Raw genomic sequence first — 17,208 nt, forward strand, 5'->3', positions numbered from 1 at the left:
AAAATGTTTGTGTTTCTCCCAGTTCTTTCCTGTGTTTGTTCATTTCTTTGTTTTTATGTTCTCATAATAAATATTCACTATAGTAATCTAGGCAATCTTTAAAACTATAAGAAATTTGATTATATCTGTACACCAATCCACATATCAATAATAACTTCAATCTTATCCAAATATGATCGATCCAGTATCTTCCCTTGAATGTCCCATAGTCTATAGAAAAATCAGTGTGTCTAAAACTGAACTCCTTATCTTCCTTCTAAAATCATTTTCTCTTCCTTTTGTTGGCATTATCTGTGAATTCCATCAATAGACATTGACCTTTTTTCTTTGTTTTCACTTTTTATATATCATACCCAACTTTAGAGCATTTATCTCATAAATATACTACGAATCGAATCCGTGGCAGAGAAGTCCATTGTGTCATACCAATACTGTTTTCTTCCATTTTTTTTATTTCAAATTTTTATTTAAATTTTAATTAGTAACATATATGGTAAAACTGGTTTCAGGTTGAATTTCTTCACCTCCTTTAAAGATAGACCAAGGAATCTTTCCAATATTTTGATATACAAGCTTTGTTATTTATGTATGTGGAAAATATATTCTCCCCCATTGTAGCTTATCTTTTTACATTGACTTTTTGTTTCTTTTAGTGTCCTTTGATAAATAGAATTTCTTATTCTTCATGGAGTTAGATTTAATTTTTTCACGGTTAATTGTTATGTGTTTTATTTATGAAGTATATCACCACACCAAATTGAGTGACTATTTACCTACGTAGAGTTTACAAAAAAATTATATTAAGAATATTAGAAGGACTCCTACAATACAGTGGCTTAAAAGAGCAATGGACAAAACATGAACCACCTTTGCATAGAAGAGGAAGCAGTTGAAAGCTCTATGAAGAGGCATTCTACCTTCATATTTTCATAATCAGGAAAATGGAAGTTGAATGGGTCTACCACAATAAACCATTTTGTACCCATTCAATTTGTAGAAATTAAGTGATCTGAAAATAATATTGGAGAAAATGCAAATTGATGAAATCTCTTTTACAGTTTTGGAAAACACTGTGTCATTGCCATTGCCATTGTAATTTTGAAATATTTCCTGTTCTGTGACTCAAAAATTTCTACTTCTAGATAGATACCAAGAGACATAATCACATATGCATGCTTTTCGTGTGTGAATATACTTTTAACAACACACTTTGTAATAAAAAAAAATGGAAACTGAACAAAGTGTCATTGGCATCAGAGCGAACAAATGCATGGTCATATATTCACACAATGATCTAGGTATAACAATGATATATATAAGCTGACACCACATGTAAAATATATGAAGTAACTTGAATAAACTCTAGAGATCTTCTGTACAGCTTTTTACCTTTAGTCAACAATAATGTATACTTAAAAGTTTCCCAGGAGGGTTGATCCTGTGCTAAGTATTCTTACCACAATAAAATTTAACACACACACACACACACACACACAGGAATGGATCTTGTAATATAATATTGAATATATTAAAGCAAATCCAGATGATTATGTATAACACGAAACTATTTAATAATGTCCTATAACTAGCAAGATGAAATAATAAAAGGTTTAATCAGATTGATATATACTCAAATATTACATATAAGTAAAAGAAATGATTAATAGTTCAGGACAGAAGTTAAACTTTGTGTAGGTGGAAGGTAGGAGGGAAACACAAATTAATATAAGCAACTGGTAATGATTCAGGCCTTGGTTAAATCTTGAGTTCAGAGGTATTCATTTTATTATTAAAAATGAATGAATACATTAACTAGAAAGATATAAAAGATTAAATGAAAACTGGCTACGTGTAGACCAGTGATGATAATGTATCATGAGTCAAGGATTAATTTATTTTTATGTTTCTGAAATAATTTTTGTTAAATGGTATATTCAGTGATACATAGCTCTATAATGCTATAAGCAGAGGATATGCATATTTGCCTCATTAATTGTATTAATATTTATTTTCTTATAAGACTATGAATTTTCTTCCATATGCTGTGTAGTCACCCTCTCCCTCCCAAAATACACAAATTATTAATAGCAATTTTTTAAATAATAAAGAGACACAGCCTAGCTGTAAAATGTGCTTTCTTGTCATGATCTTCCTAAAAAGGGCTCTTTATTTTGGTACTTGATTTTTTTTTAATGTTTTATTATTTATTTTTGAGAGGGAGAAAGAGCAAAAGCAGAAGAGGTGCAGAGAGAGAGACACACAGAATCTGAAGCGGGCTGCAGTCTCTGAGTTGTCAGCACAGAGCCCAACACAGTGCTCAAGTTCAGGAACCACGAGATCATGACCTGAGCCTAAGTCGGCTGCTTAACCAACTGAGCCACCTAGGCATTCCTCCCCCTCCTTTTTAAAAAATTTATTTATTTATTTATTTTTATTTTAAGAATTGTCTTGAGAAAATTCTGTCATGTTGTTATCAATACCATTCTAAAAGTTAAAAATGGGAACACTTAAACCTTATAGTCAGTGTTCATGTATAACATTTCTATCCTTTTAACTCAGATGTTTATCAAAAACACTTTTAAGAAAAAAACATAAAATTAGCAAATATCTTGGAAGCCAATTATCTTTATGCACACATGGAAGGCCTTTTAATAGGAAATAAAAGGAATTATAACAATGTTATTATATTTTATTGCATGCCTAGAGAATTAAATGTGTGCTATTTAATAAGCCTGAGACATTTATTCCTTTGGTATGTGTAAAACATTGCTGATACAATTATATGTTAATACCATTTGTCAATCATTTACTAAAAGGGATAAGTGAGAATAACATTTAAAAATACTTCAAAAATCTTTTTAAAATACTTTTAAAAGTACTGAACTTTATTTTTATAATCTTCACAAAAATCACACTTCATATAATCATGAACTTAATACAGTTTTGCTATTATTTGAAACTTAGACTGGTTCAGTCTTCCATTTGTATCAAGTAGAATAATCCATTAAAAAAATTTTTTTGATGTTTACATATTTATTGAGAGAAACAGAGACAGTGTGAGTGGTGGATGGGCAGAGAGAGAGGGAGAGACTTCCACGAAGTCTTATACTCAGCCCAGAACCCAATGCAGGGCCCGATCTCATGAACCATGAGATCATGATCTGAACCAAAATTGAGAGTTGGACGCTTAACCAACTGAGCCTCCCAGGAGTCCCCATAAGAATAATTAGAATTCCAAACTGAGTAAAGGAAATGGCAATAATTTTCACTGAAGAGTCTTTATTATCACAGATGGAATCCAAATAAGTTGAAAATTGCACAAGAATAGTAAATTCTTGATTTCTTTTATAAGTATTAAAGATTCCATGGGGCGCCTGGGTGGCGCAGTCGGTTAAGCGTCCGACTTCAGCCAGGTCACGATCTCGCGGTCCGTGAGTTCGAGCCCCGCGTCAGGCTCTGGGCGGATGGCTCGGAGCCTGGAGCCTGTTTCCGATTCTGTGTCTCCCTCTCTCTCTGCCCCTCCCCCGTTCATGCTCTGTCTCTCTCTGTCCCAAAAATAAATAAAAACGTTGGAAAAAAAAAATTTAAAGATTCCTTTGCTTTGGGAAGACTAAAAGTGTAATTAGCCACATTGATATTAGAGCAAAGGATGTACGTTTAAATATCCAGTATCCTAGTATTCAGTCAAGATGAGTAGTTCTTATAGGTCAGTAGTCAAAGCACAACTAAGAACAGAAGGAGAGCCTCTGCACTGATAAAAGATCAATATTTTGAAAGACCTGTTCTAAAGCATTTTGCCTAGATTTTATTCCATTCAGAAGTTTAATCATGTAATTGGCATTTTTCTAAAATAAAGACTTTATAGAAATACTAACTGGCCAAGTTACAACATAACCATAGATAACATTTGATTGAGTTTAGATATGAGTCTGTAGCATTGTCTTTTCTCCTGGACCTCCTTTCTAATAGACTTCTTTTTTTTTTTTTTTTTTACTGATGGACTTTCAACCAGGTGTCCAACTCAAATCTTAACCAGACCACATGGCAGCATGATTTTAATAATCTATATAATATATTGTGATTTTAAATAATGATTTTTAATAATTTCACTTTTTATATATCCAAGAAAAAAATTTTCTACACAAAGTGAATGAGTGTGTGTGTGTGTGTGTGTGTGAGTGTGTATGGTGGACTGTGAATTAGTTCAGATAATGTGTATGCAAGCAATGGAAGCAAAGGCTGACTAACCTGGTAAGAAAAAGGATGCTACATTTAACTCAGAAATCAACAGAAGAGAAAAACAAGAAATCTTTGGAAAAAACAGGCATCTGGGTGTCTCTTGGGAATCTTAAGTAGAAGAGGACTTTCATTTGATTTTTAAGTTCTAATTACTTTGGGTCCCTTTGCCTTTGTCTCTCCGTATAAGACTGAAATTATAGAACATGTGGCATAGTAGCTTCAGCTCTAGTTGGCTGCTTCTACTGTATTTGGGACAAGAAGTAAGGCAAAGTCAGATCCCTAAAGAAGGGATGATAGACAGTTTGGAATAAGGTAACTACCAAAAATCAACTAAAAGTTATTTACCAACCTTTTTTTTTTCATGTCACTGTTTGACTTTATACCTACCATGAGTAAAAACTGATGCAGTATAATATTTTGAAAATATTGACATTTCACTGGAAGTCGTCTAGAGTAAATAATAATAATAACAATAACAACAACAATAATAAATAACGTAAATTGTGATATCCTTTACAAATTTGAAGACTTCTTTATGCAAAAAATTTACAAAAATATTGCTGTAACAAAATTTGAAATTTAGTTAAATTATAGCTCTTCCCGTCTTTCATTGATTGATGTACTACTACGAAGTCATTGTAGCTAAGGGTGGAGCTTCGAGTAGGTACAAAGTATCAGATACTACATGAGGTCTTTTCTATACATATTTGCAATCAAATTTCATAGCATAGTTAGCCAATGTCATAGTTGCAGTCTGAAGTTAATGAAAATGGTTCACTGAAATGCCGCTGTTTTGGTCCCATATGGTCTCATGATTTTCTAACCAAACTTCACTTAATTTAATGCAGAGTAGTGCTACACTTAAGGATTTTTTTTTTAATTCAGAGGCTAAACAACCAATTCTGAAATAAATAATCATTCAACACTGACAATTATAACGAATTATAAAGACAACTGAATCATGTGCATGTGCATTTCTTGTGCATTTCAGTTTAAGCAAGCTTATTTTAATGATTACATATAGTAATATGCTTATTGCAGTTTTTACAAAATACCCTAAGGGCATACAAAAGCATAAGGAAAATCATCCATAAACCCATTATATTAAGATGTATTTGGCAGGGGATGAACCAGGGCTAAGAGAAAAGATGTTTTTGAATCCACAGCACAAGCCACTGCTGTCCTAACGATACATATATACACATCTATTATACATAAAATATATCCATTTAGAGTTTACTACTTTTTATTCATTGTGTTAGTTTCTATGCCCCTAATTATCTTTCAAGTATATATACATTCTAGAATGGTTGTTGTGGATAGAGTCTATGTGAACCACAAGATTTTAACCAAGGAATAGGACCCAACTGAAAACAAATTAAGCGAATTCTAAGGCCATGTTTATATCTCTGCATGTCCCACCCACACCCTAGAGCATATTTTTCCTGATACACAGACAGAACTCCCTAAACCTGGAAAGGACTAATACCCCTTCAAGACCATGGACAACACTACAGCACTTCCATAACATCCATACAAGCGATCTGAAAACAATACGAACTTATGATATCATGTGTTTATAGAAATTATTTTGTACCTCGCTTTTGTAGTTGTTAATTTCACAGACATAGAAGAGTTTTCCTGGAAAATATTGTTTGGACTGTTAAAAGGACCTACTAATGTTGAAATTTTGTTGAGATTGCATACAATAATGCGTTTGCCCAAAGTAACACATTTAAATGAAAAGCAATCCTTGTAAAAAAAAAAATCATAGAATAAGTTTAGATGAGCAGAATGATTAATTTGGAGATAAAAGCCAGGAATCAAATCCTTCGTCAGTCACTTATGATTTGATGCTGTGCACGTTGTCACTCTCTGAACTATGATCTTTAATTTCGATAATAGGAATTATGCTACCAATCTAATCTGCTGTTTTACAAGGAGTTCATTTGATAATATGTGGAATTGCTTCGTGTGTATGTTATAGTACTCACTAAAATTATTATCAATTATATGAAAACTTCTCAGAGGTAGAGTATGTAAATTTATTGTGTTTTCCTAGGAGGTATATTACCTCTTCTCAGGTAGAGAAGCTACCAGATTCCAGCTACTGGAATCATATTGAGGTGATATAATTTAAGAAAAAAAGGGTTATAAATCCCTCTCCTTTGAACCATTTTTTATTTACTTTTTTTTTTTTTTTTTGAGAGAGAGAGATAGAAAGATTGAGTGCAGGTACACAAGCCTGAGAGGAGCAGAGGGAGAGAGACGGAGAGGATCTCAAGCAGGCTCCACAATGAATGTGAGCCTGACGTAGGACTTGCTCTCACAAATCAGAGATCATGACCTGAGCCAAAATCAAGAGTCAGATGCTTAGCTGACTGACCTACCCATGCTTCCTGAGGCATTCGTATGTTTCATAAAATATTTGGCTTTTAGGTAAAAAGTGATTTATGAAAATCTCTTTCCCTTTGTGTATAATTTTCATAATTACAATTCTTATCTTTTTTTCTCTGTAATGTTGCTTTTCTCCTGGCTTCTTTCAACATTTTTAAAAATTTGGATAGTAGTACTTTGTATGTAATATGCAGTCATGTGTGTTTGCATGCTTTCTATTGGTATTAGTCAACTAGGTGTTCTCTGACCTTTTGAATTTGTGTTTTTAGCATTTTCTTTTATTTTTCTTTCTTTCTTTCCCGTCCTTTCCTCCTTTTCTTTCTTTCTTTCTTTCTTTCTTTCTTTCTTTCTTTCTCTTTCTTTCAAAAAGTTTTGGCCATTGCTTTCCAATATTTTTTCTGCCCATTCTCTGTCTCTTTTTTCTAGAATTTCCTCTGTCCTTCTGGGATTCCAAAAACAAGTTTGCTAGATCATTAGATTTTGCCCCTCAGTGCTTTATTTTCTGTGTTTGTTTGTTTGTTTGTTTAACTTTTATTTCTCTTTTTTAGTTTGGGTAATGTTTTTATCTTTAAATTCAAAAATTCTTTCCTTAGCTGCTTCAGGTCTACTGATAAATACATCAAAGTTTTTTTCTTTTCTGTTAATGCATTTTTTTTAACATTTCACTTTGATTATCTTAAATGTTCCGTTCCTCTGCTTGAAAATCACCATCAGTTCATGCAAAGCTTTTAGTACATTACATGTTAATCATATGTTTAAATTTTCTCTCTCACATTTACATGTGGCTTTGGTTCTATGGATGTTTTGTCTCTGGACAGAGTGTTTCTGTCTTTTGAGCGTGTATGTGTTATTGTTTTCTAATTTCTGTTAGAAAGGCAGACATAATGTATAGGGCATTTGAGACAAAGGTAGTGTTTTTCCTGGAGAGTGTTATAACTCTTCTGCTAAGCTTTTTTTTTTTTAATTTATTTATCTATTTTGGGAGAGATAAAGAGAGCACAAGCAGAGAAGGGGCAGAAAGAAAGGGAGAGAGAGAATTCCAAGCATGCTACATGCTTCTAACACAGAGCCAGATGTGGGACTTGAACTCACGAAACAGTGAGATCATGACCTGAGCCAAAACCAAGAGTTGGATGCTCAACCACCTGAGCCAGCCAGGTGCCTCTCTGCTAAGCTTTTAGTATGTGAGAGTCCAACTGTGTTTCATGTTTATTGTGGCTGTTGTTATCTTCCATGCTTGCAACTGATCACGACATTCCTAGCATTCTCTTGTGTTCAGGGCAAGGCAATTATTTGCCAATAGGTGTTTCTCAATATCTGCTTCTCTATCAGCTTTACACTTTCCTATGCATCTCTGCCTCAGAAATAATTTCCCTCCACACTCTCGTCCCTACCCCAATGTGACTTTTCGCTCTTTACCTGGTGCTTGCTAGCTTTGTGAAGGCTGGCGGGAGGGGATGCTCTATTGTTACTTTTGTAACCTCAGTCTGAAGCAAACATTAGGTCTCAGGGATGAGGGGCTATTCAGTCATCCTATCCCTTCCCCAGAAATGGGAAATCTCTGTGTGTCTGGACCCAGTATGGTTCCCTATTCCCTCCTGAATTTAGAGAGTAGCTTTCCTTTTCTCTTCATGGTGGTATTCTCCTCGCTCTATGTGTGGCCGTTTACTGCCCTCCCACAGCTCCTCAAGTCTTTAGATTCATGGAGGAAAAGGCTCAGGTAGGACTTCGAGCTTTTCCTACAGCAGCTACTGCACCCTGCGGCAGGATGGCGTCACATTCCTTTGTGTATACTTCACAGATGACAGTGATTTTCTATTCCTCATCCTGCCCTCAGTCTTTCCCTGGATGACCTTGAAAACAAGCCTACAGGTAGATGGATACTCCCCTTATGTCTGTGGCTACCTGGGCTTTTGTACTTTCATTCTAATGTACACTCAGCCCTTAGCAATTTGTCAAAAATGTTAGCAGCATTTCACTTAAATACTTATCTAGCAGCCTGTCTTCTTTTTATGATTTCTTTTATGGTCTTAATTCCTCTTTCTCATCTTAAGCATGTTTTTCATGTATTTCAGCCTAACTGACCAGTGACCTCAGTGCTTTGATGGATTCAAGACAAGTTATAATTTATGGATTTTTTTCTTTCTTGTCAAGGTGGGGGGATGTTCATTCCAGCTATTTCCTTTTTAAATTGAAGCTGAAAGTCCTTGTGTGTATATAATAAAGTACTGATATTGCCTATTGGCATTATGTGTAAATGAACATACATTATCAATAAAGAGGTTTACAGCTAATTTTAGTCTGACCATTGTTTTTCATTTTATTCTAACACTGAAAAGAGAATAAAGGAGTTCAAGTATTATTTAACAAGTGCAAAATGAATTAAAAAAAAAACACAACCTTAATTAAAACAAGAATAAAACAAAATGTGAGTAAATCTGCTGAAGGTGTTAGTGAAATAAAGTCATGGGTTATTCATTGTTCTCCTAACTCATAGGCATTCTTTATGCTATTAAGGAGAAAAATCAGTACATATTATGTAATTGTTGATGCTAATCAAATGTGTTTTTGTGCATAAACTGATAGAACTTCAGCAACACCATCTTGAATATAAAATAAAGAAATATAATTGTTGACATTGGTATTACAGTTGTTACTACTGTTAGAATTATTAACACTGGGATGCCTGGGTGGCTCAGTCAGTTAAGTGTCTGTCTGGTTCAGGTTATGATCTTACAGTTTGCAAGTTCCAGCTCCATGTTGGGGTCTCTGCAGTCAGCGTGGAGCCTGTTTCAGATCTTCTGTTCCCCTCTCTCTCTGTCCCTCCCCTGCTTATGCTCTCTCTCCATCCCAAAAATAAATAAAAATTAAAAAAAATCGTAGTTCTTTAAGTAATTATGTTAATAATTTATTTCTATGAAACAAATGCTACAAACTTAGGGACTTAAAGCAAACCCCACTTATTTTCTCCCATTTCTATGGATCGTGAAATTGGATCTAAATGTATCAGCTGGGTTCTCTACTCAGGGTCTCACAAGGATGCAGGCAAGGTATTAGACTGTCTCATCCGAGGCTAAGCATCCTCTTGCACATTCACATATTGTTGACAAAATTAAGTTCCTTGTGGTCATAGGACTGAGATCCCCACTTTCTTTCTGGCTATCAACCAATAGCTCTTATCAACTTCTATAGTCTACCCCTGTCTCTGGTTTGTGGCCCTGTGCATAGCAGAGCAGTTTGCTGCTTCAAGGCCAGCAGTATAATTTCTTTTCCTTCAAATCTCTCCAGTCTCTTTTAAGGGGTAATTTTATTAGATCAGGCCTATCCAAGATAATGTCTTTTGGATTAATTCAAATTCAACTAATTGGAGACCTTAAATACATCCAAAAAAAAATCACTTCTGCCATGTGAAATATCATAATCGCAGGAATGACATTTCATCATATTCAAAAAATTCAATCATATATCCAGAGTTGGGAATCATACAGGGCTTATACAGTAGAGAGAGGGGAGCAGGAATTCTTAGAGCTGTCTTAAAATGCTACCTACTACAACTATGTTATTTTTCCATTGGATAGCAATTATATACAAGTCAAAACATTCTTTACAATGTATTACATTTATTATATAAGGACTTTGTTGATGTGATATTGTGATTGTTCAAATATTTGTCATCCTTCTGTGGGAGAGGATAATGAAATATGAGCCAAAGTGACCTGTGTGTCTTCTGAGCAGACTATTTAAGAGCTATTGTGGAGTTTACCATGATTTTTTTCGTAGGGCCAGCTTCATCAAAAACATTGCTAATTTCTTTAGACTGCTTTATAGTTACCGTTGCAACTTCAATTTCTTTTTATAGATGTTTCAAATGCCCTGTGTGCATTCTCTGATAACATGATTATCCTGTATATTAGCATATCATTTTAATTAATCATTCATTGTTCTGTAGTCTATGTTTGAATTATTTGTTCAAGAATGGGTACACAGGTGCCCTTTCTTCTGATGGTTTGAATATATGACAATAATTTTCTATGCATTCACCCATAAATCATATTTCTGGGTATATTATTGGTATATTGCTTTGTGCAACGATTTGAGAATGAAGTACATGACATTTTTTCATCTTCTGATTTTGGCCATGACATTAAGAACCTTCTCATTTTTTTTTCCTCTTATGGACACAAGTTCATATTTGCTTTCCGGTTATATGTTTATTTCTATATTACAAAACAGAACAAAACAAAATCCTCAGACTACATATAATAGACATTGTGTTATATACCCTCACACCAATTTATAGGGTATTCCCAAATATAAAAGAAGGTCTACATTGGTCCAAGGTGATCTGATAACCGTGGGCTTAATTTCTTATTTCATGATAATCACCTGATTACATAAGGTGTTCAATAACGGCTGTGAGCTCTTTTGTGCTTTCTTGCTCCTTTCTTAGGTCATACTTGAGAGTTGACTGATAGCAGTTTAAATATCAGTTTCAGTTCCTAGTTTTGACATAAAAAATATCCCGAATGCCCTAAATGACCAAATATCGAGCTATTTTTAAACATTTTTTTTAATGTTTATTCATTTTTGAGAAACAGAGAGACATAGAGTGAGCAGGGGAGGGACAGAGAGAGAGGGAGACACAGAATCTGAAGCAGGCTTCAGGCTCTGAGCTGTCAACACAGAGCCCGGACCCACAGAGCTGCATATCATGACCTGAGCCGAATTTGGAAGCTTAACCAACTGAGCCATTCAGGTGCCTTATCCAAATATCAAAATAATTTTAAATGAATACTGAGCCTTCAAGAAATTAAAGTTACTCTCCAGCGACAAAATAACACTAGAAAAAAAAGTGTATACATGCTGGAGCACTATGTTAGTCTGATCTTGAAATTAGCCCTTAGAATTTCTAACTATAAATCTAAAAATTGCAATTCACATTTAAACAACCCACATGGGTCAGAGACTTTCCAGTCAAAAAACTAACATAGAATGTGGCCCTGGGCTGGTGAGGTGGCTGGAATGCAGGCAGTAGCTAAAGCAAATTGGCTCTGGAGGGACTAGTTTCCCACAGATAAGATTAGCTCAAAATGTGAAATTATAAAAAACAAAAACAAAACCAAGGTAATAAATCTACAGTAAGAGACAATGAGTAAACATAACAAACAGCAGTATTCGATCTTCTGAGCTTTCCATAATATAAATATTGAATAAAGATTAAAGAATAAATATATTTAACTTAGTTAACATATTATTGACCATACAGAGCATATTTGTATTTGGTAAGTGACCTACAGGGCTACCAGTTTATGGTCTTTGCATTGGCAAATATTTTATTGTGTGAGAATAGTGGTATATAAAACTTTTTAAGTAACTATGAATTAACAGCTTCACACCTAAATCCTTGATTTAGATCCTTGATCCTTTCCTGCAGTATAATTACAGGCCTATCAGGTGAAACATAGTTGTTTTTGGATTCTTCAATTTTAAGAATTACTGAAAATGTTTTTACATAATTTACATCATAGCACATAACTCAAATTTGCTCCTTCAGTGTGGGCCTACATCTCAGTTTGTCTGGAGAGTCCAAATTTAAGCCTTATGTCTCCACAAAATTAATAGTAGCAACACCTTTATTATTTCCTTTTAATTTAATTTATTTATTTGAGAGAGAGAGAAAGAGTGCACATGAGTGGCAGAGGGGCAGAGAAAGAGGAAGAGAGAGAATCCCAGGCAGGCTCTATGCTATCAGCAGAGACTGATGTGGGTCTCGATATCATGAACCATGAGATCATTACCTGAGCTGAAATCAAGAGTTGGACACTTGACCGACTTAGCCACCCAGGCACCCCATACTTTCATTCTTAAAACTTTTCTAGTTTTGAATGATATATCATCATACGGCCACCATTTTTAAATTATAATGGGAGTATTTTCTCCCATTCATTTGAAAACGTCTAGAAGCAAGGTGAGTTTTGGGCAATGATGTGCTGGAACCAGGTCCTATCAGATAGTGAGAGCCATTTGTTAGTATCTCTTTCTAGCTCTATAGTCAGGAACATCAAGATGGTATCCTGAGATTAGCAATGAGGAGAGTATTTATACTTTGGATAATGGAAAAATCTACAAACTAGGGTGTTTTTCTTTTCCATCCTTCCAGACAAGTATACCACTGGCTTTTAAATGTTTTTTTGTTTTGTTTTGTTTTGTTTTTTGTTGTGTTTTTGTTTTATTTTGTTTTGTTTGTTTGTTTGTTTGTTTGTTTTCCTTTTTCAGGGCCTTTGCTTTAGGAATGTTTTCCTGACACTAGAAATGCCACTGGCTTTAGGAATATTTTTTGTTTGTTTTACTTTGTTTTGTTTTGTTTGTTTTTCGGGGCCTCTCCTTCCTTTTCTTTTATTCTCTTATACTTTTTTCATATTTTGAGCCTCATTCTCAGACTGCTTTTATTGATGGGGCAAAATGGCTGTAGCTCTTCCAGGCCTACGATACTCAGATATTTTCTCTTTGATCTACACTCATTTTATAACTACTCTTGCCTCTCCCTGAAGTTTCTTTTAGGTGCTTTCATGTCCATATCTGGGGGCTTTGACAACCCAAAAGCACAGTTCAAGTACTACGCACTGGTTTTCAAGAGATTCTTGACCCCTTCAAGAATGTGAACTTGTGATTTACTTTTTTCAGGTCTGAATTATTCTCTTCAGGCACGGTTCTATTGGCATTCTGCTCCAATTGTTCCTATTGCTTCCTTGGGTAACTAATTTATTTAGCAGTCTAAACTTTGAGGTATATAAACTCGAAGCAGTTTTATATCTCTCCAATGACTGCTTGCAAGCATGCTCTCCAGAATGTTAATTGCTGACCCCTAGAGCAATTTTTTGGCAGATGGCATACTTATTAATTACATTTTATGCCAAAATATCCATTCATTTTCAAATGCTAAATTTATGTCCTATTCAAAACTAATCCCTCTCTTCTCCTTTCAACCCCCAGCTATACACATAATCTTGGAATCTTGGAGTTATAAATGGGTATTGTCCTTACCTTTTCAATCCCGCTTATAGTTCCATTTCTTTGAGTGTTAGATGGAGATGTATAAGGGCTGCTTCAGGAATACTTCTTTTTCCTCCTTTCTCAAGATCTTAAGCATGTGAGCTAATTCTCTTTCACTTCCTGTTTGTGTTTTTGCTTTATCTTTGATTGCTATTGTTGCATCTCTAGCCAACACTGATTGGCAGTAATGTCTTCTGAGCAGTAAACATTTAAACTCTACCTCTCTCATGTGAAACCAGAGGGTGGTGGAACTACTATTTCCTGAAAAAAAAAATCTGGTTCCAATTCTACCACCTATTCTTCCTTTGTACCAAGCAGACCATTCTCTTGAATTGGGTAACCATCAGCACGATTCAATTAGTAACTTTAGATCCGAGGGGAAATGATACATCTTTGCTGTGGCAAAAAAGCAGGACACTCCAATGCTAGTAATTCTCTTTATCCTTCTATCTCTCTTCAATAATCTTTCCAACTTTTTAGATAGGTATAGAACAGCTAATCGATGCTATGGGGTAAGTAGACTTCCAACTGTTAAATGAAATGTCATGCTTTCATTCCTCAAGTGTCAACTTCCATCTTTTTAAATGATTCTTTTGGAGAGTAGTCAGCCTCCCTTGACTAGAAGTTGTATCCGAAACACAAGCGCTCTTTGTAGAAACCACAACTTCCCAACTAGGCCAATGACACATTCCAAATACACCCTTTCACTGCCCTGCATTGCAGTGTCTTGTATGTATTGAAGATGGTGGTGATGGCATGAGAAGTCAATGGAAGACTGTGATAGATCCTGACAGAGTTCTTTACACATGATTTATACATGGCTCATTGGCAGCTTTCTCATAGATAAAGGAAAAATAATGAGATTTTATCTTTGGCTTTGGATCCTCATTTCCAATTTCACAATAATTAGGACAAGTTTATGTAGCAATTTATAAACACTCACAAATTACGATTCATATTTCTAGTTTCTACCTTCAACATTTGTTGTTCTCTTCCATCTTCTCCACCTCTTTGCCTTTTTTCCTCCAAGATTTTTAAAACAGTACAAAAATGTGTCTTCTATATCCTTGCTCTAATATTTTACATTATCAGTTCTGTTCTGTACTGCTTTTGTAAGATTTCAGTTCTTCTGTAATTATCTCTTTTCTTAACCTAGATGTGTTACGTCATTATGTTCTTTTGTTTTTATTACAACTCATTATCTTCTCATCTGCATTTTTTCTTTATAATTTTGATAGAAATTAATGAAAATATTTATCATATTTTTGAATAAGGAAGATATTTACATGGTCAAAAATTGAGAAGTACAGAAAAAATACAGTAAATGTTTTCCTCTCACCCCTGCTTTTTTCACTGAGTTCTCTCTGGTGATAACAGTTTCCATTTTATATAAAAAAGGATAATGACTGAATAAATTCCAAATTCATAGAAAGCAAAGGGTATGTACATTTGTTATCTTATTAGATACTACTAAGTCATCTTTAATTGGAGTTGCAAATATACTATTCATAATTCTTGTGTTTTATAATGTTGATAATTAGCAATATTTTATACCAAAATTCTATTTCGGTACATATTCACTTAATGATACATATGTATACACATGCACACTGAATAGAGCAACAAACAGAAACCTTAGTATTTTTAAAATATCCATAAAATTTATATGATAGAGAAAAAATTTAAGAAAGTGAGATATAAGAACTATATCATGAGTATATATATTTTCCCTCCCTGTTACAAGTGGTTTAAAAAGTCTTAAAGAGGGGCGCCTGGGTAACTCAGTTGGTTAAGCATCCGACTTTGGCTCAGGTCATGATCTCATCGTCCATGAGTTTGAGCCCCGCATGGGGCTCTGTGCTGACTGCTCAGAGCTTGGGGCCTGCTTCGGATTCTGTGTCTCCCTCTCTCTCTGACCCTCCCCCATTCATGCTCTGTCTCTCTCTGTCTCAAAAATAAACATTAAAAAAAAAATTTTAAAAAAGTCTTAAAGAAATATAACTAAATAGGTATTTCTAGGAAAACTAACATCATCGTTATATTAGTTTTTCTCAAACTGATCTGCAGATCAATATAATTTCAAACAAAATCACAGCATTTGGGGGAGAGATAAGAAGATTACTCTAATTTAGTCTAAAAAAGCAAAGACTAAGATACCCCAAGAAATTAAGGTGATGAAGATGATATAGTGGGGGCATCTCTGGGGTAATATTATATTGCTTGGCCTGGATTCTAAATAAATATATGTTAAATGTATTTTTCTGCTTTAAATCTTCCAAATATTGGTCATGCTTACTTTATATTTCAGTTCTGTTTAAAGTTCTTTTCTCATTTACAACTGAAAAAAACATTGCAGTGAATAATTTCCAATACCTGACAAAATTTCTGTAGAGTCATGCTCCAGTTTTTACCTTCACCTTCTCAATTGGTCAAGGGTTTGTAAATCCCTAACACTAGAATGCATTCCTCTGTGGGTTCAGGACTGTTTGTCTCAAAACATTATTCATACAATTTCATCTCCAAAGATGATATCTCCACATTTTAAATCATTGCTTTCTGTGAATTTTGAATAGATATAATAATAGTAATATTGATTAGGCATGGGAAGAGGGCGATGTAAAATTTACAATAAGGCGGTAACCCAAAAGAGTGTCCACGTGGAGATTTGAAATATTACATTTTTGATACAATGCAGCCAAGAGTGAGAGAATTAGCATCTCATTGTACTCCTTCTGGAAAAAAAGTCACAAACTGTAAGCAAAGTATATATTGAGTCATTTTATACTATGAATTATTTTAGACTATTGAGTTATTTATTTTAGACTATGAAGATTATATCTGCATAGTCTAAAACATTCCTCTTAGGTCTTGGGTGTATTTATATTATGACTTTTAATTTTCAAGATTTTTATGGATAGACATCTTGGCCTACTTTTATTAATATTTTACTGAAAACTTGTAATAACAATATTGGAGGCAATTAAAAGATATTTTAATCCAGAGCCTTCATGAAAATTCTAAAGTTACATTTTCATGTTTCTGCACCATATTTTGTAAACCATATCATCTAAACTAAAATGTTTTAAGTTGAATTTGAATCTCATGGGTAAATCTTTTAATATCATGGATTTATTATGTATATAATATCTTTTTTTTTTCCATTGCAACTACTCATTTCTGTAATTCTCCACATTTGAACCTCTTTTCTTTAAAAAAAAATCTTGTTTTTCTTATATATTATATTTGGTCACTTTCTATTGTGGATATATATTTAAAACCCACCAGTTTTAACATTTTACATTTTTATTATCATAAATGGAATACAACTGATAAGAGTTCTTACATGTATGTATGTATGTATGCATAACCATGAATTTCCTCTCCCTCAACTATCTTTTGATTCTTATTTGGTGATACAGAATAAATCCAGTATGAAGTAATGCAGGCAGTTCTCATGTAATATAATCACACCCCAAATGTCATACAAGAGAAAAAATGGTGATACATTTTTGTATTTAA

This window comes from Lynx rufus, unplaced genomic scaffold (genome assembly GCF_022079265.1).
Source record: "Lynx rufus isolate CCGP_SWC_20201006 ecotype Redwood Valley unplaced genomic scaffold, mLynRuf1.p SCAF_3, whole genome shotgun sequence".
NCBI classification, from domain to species: domain Eukaryota; kingdom Metazoa; phylum Chordata; class Mammalia; order Carnivora; family Felidae; genus Lynx; species Lynx rufus.